Source organism: Amphimedon queenslandica, unplaced genomic scaffold (assembly GCF_000090795.2).
Source record: "Amphimedon queenslandica unplaced genomic scaffold, v1.1 AMPQUscaffold_13176, whole genome shotgun sequence".
Lineage (NCBI taxonomy): Eukaryota > Metazoa > Porifera > Demospongiae > Haplosclerida > Niphatidae > Amphimedon > Amphimedon queenslandica.
In genome coordinates, this window is record NW_003546588.1 from 40534 (window position 1) to 43090 (window position 2557).

At 36.3% G+C, this 2557-nt stretch overlaps 1 long non-coding RNA gene across 1 annotated transcript; it reads right to left on the reverse strand.

Annotated features, from left to right (window-relative positions):
- Positions 1-989: 989 nt before the first annotated feature.
- Positions 990-2290, reverse strand: LOC109584716 (uncharacterized). Its single transcript, XR_002186150.1, has 3 exons — positions 2230-2290; positions 1558-1687; positions 990-1139 (listed from the first exon to the last, which is right to left on the reverse strand). It is a non-coding gene; the product is annotated as an uncharacterized LOC109584716 (long non-coding RNA).
- Positions 2291-2557: the final 267 nt, after the last annotated feature.

Here is a 2557-nt window from a genome sequence, read left to right on the forward strand (position 1 = left end):
TTTTGTATACAAACCTACAGGTGAAAATAGAAAGTGATGATGATGCGAGATATGGCCTTCTGTACTTTTCTGAAGGAAGCATGCAATCTACTCCTGTGCAGTAGAGAACTTCACATATAAAGGAATGCTTGGAGGTGGTGTTAGAGAGGGATGATCATACAGAGTCACTCAAAAAGACTATTCCATGTGTTGCAAAAATTCAAAAGAAGGAAGCAGCAAAGCTGATAGTACAATAATTTGAAATTGCATTCATTTTTTTCTTCATAACAGAGAAAACCTAGTGACAGCATAGATTTACATAACGTTATAAAAATTGTAAGAAAGAAGATATAAATGTGACCCGATATGAGAAAACCAGGCTATCTGCGGGAATTATAATTTTGAGCTATGGGCTCATACTGACAAAAAATATTTACCTGGGCGAAATTCATTTTATCACATAAACATGTTATACAAACAAAACCCTTTCATTTGATACCAAAATCAGGGGTAGCGAAGCCTTCTTTGCTGAGTTATAAGCCCTTCGACATTTTTACCTTGATTGTGCACGGAGAATGTTACACGGAGCGACCACGGAATAAAAACGGAGGGCTTTAATGCGTCATTAGGTAACCATGGAGTCTCTATAGCAACTATTTAAAGTATAACAAAGACAAAGAAGACTACTTTTAAAACTATGGCTACAGAAAGACACATTGCTCGCTTGTTAAATGAAGAAATAGGTCCTCGAGACAGTGACTACGTTGCTTCAGTTCTTGGGGACTACTTTTGTGATGAAACTAGTGGTAAGCTTATTCATAACACTGTTTACATACTAACTGTGAATAGCGGTTAGCTATCACAGCAATAACATTCCATCACCTGTATAAATGCATAATATTATTATATTAAACTTAGTTATACAGTGTATTTGTTAATTGATAGAGACAGACTATGAAGCAGTAGAAGATATGCAAGGAGAGGTAGAGGAAGGGAAAGAGAATGAGACAAAAGATTGTGATGAAGATATTAATCCACCACTGTTTGATCCTGAGGTGGCTGTGGAGCTACAAGTATCAGATCTTGATTTAGAATCAGCGACGCCTGACGCTCCAGCTACTTTAACTACTCACTCTTGTGATGACATGAGGAAGGAAGACCTACAGGAGGAAGAAGATTTATCAAAGTTCTTTGAACATGGATGTGGTTGCTCAGATAATTGCAGTCACTCTTACATAAAAACATATACATGTGACATACAAGCCATGGCAAAGCCTGTTCAAGAAATTGCTATTATGAGTCAAATGGCAGCAACATCTACCATGGGGGGATTGTCGACTGGCAACCACAGGAGACAGAAAGAGGCAATTTTTTACTTTCATGCATCAAGGTCATAAGGTTTGTAACTATGAGTAACACAACACAAAATTAATTGTTCTTCAACTAGATATGTAGAGTAACATTTCTGAAGCTACATGCATGTGGCAAAAGCAGGTTTGAGGAAATCATTAAAAACTACAGAATGAATGGATTAATACCAAGGTATGAGACTTACAAATTAACTGTTATGTACTTAACTTTATTAGAGTTCACGGAAATGCTGGAAAGACACCAAACCATGCTTTGACTTATGATGATATTGTCCGGGTTGTTGCTTTCATCAGAAATTACGCTGAAGTCCATGGAATCAGTCTTCCTGGAAGAATACCTGGAATGAAAAGTTACGAGAATAAGAAGGTCTTACCATGCAGTACATCTAAAAGGCAGGTATACTTAGAGTATGCGGAATCATGTGAAGGGCTTTATGTCAAAGCATGTGCAGAAACAACATTCAACATGTTGTGGCGACGCTACCTGTCTTATATTGAAAAAATGAAGCCTATGTCTGACTTGTGTGCCACTTGTAATGAGATAAGTGCACTGATTATAAGAAGTGCTAACATGCAATCAGATGAAAGGATAACTTAGGTAAGTCAGTGTTGTAATAATACAAGTATTATTTAGAATTTTCCGGCAATGCAAAAGGCACTAGATCACAGAAGTCTTGTTAAAAATGAAAGGGAGTACTATAAGGATGTATTAAAAGAGGCACAATTATTGTTAAAAGGGCTGTATACTGATGCAGCAATTAGTTACAATCCCCCACTAACAAGGCCACTTGCTATTAAATATTCTAGAACATTATAGCTTTGATTATGCTCAACAGGTAACATTTTATGATAATTATGAAAGTGTATCTAGCTCACTTACTTTTTTAAAGGTTCACTATCCTTCAAGTCCACTACAAGCAGGTCCAATTTATTTTCTTACTTCCAGGAAATGTGACATATTTGGTGTGTGCTGTGAAGCTATCCCTCAGCAGGTTAACTTCTTGATCGAAGAATCATTTGACACTGGTAAAGGGGCAAATCCTGTCATATGCATGGTACATTTTTACTTGTAGAATCATGGCCTCAACTCAGTCAGTATCCATTTCAATGCTGACAACTGCACAGGGCAAAATAAAAATAATACAGTTATTCAAGTAAGTATATTACATGCACAATAATGAACATTTTAAATGTAATTTTTATTTATT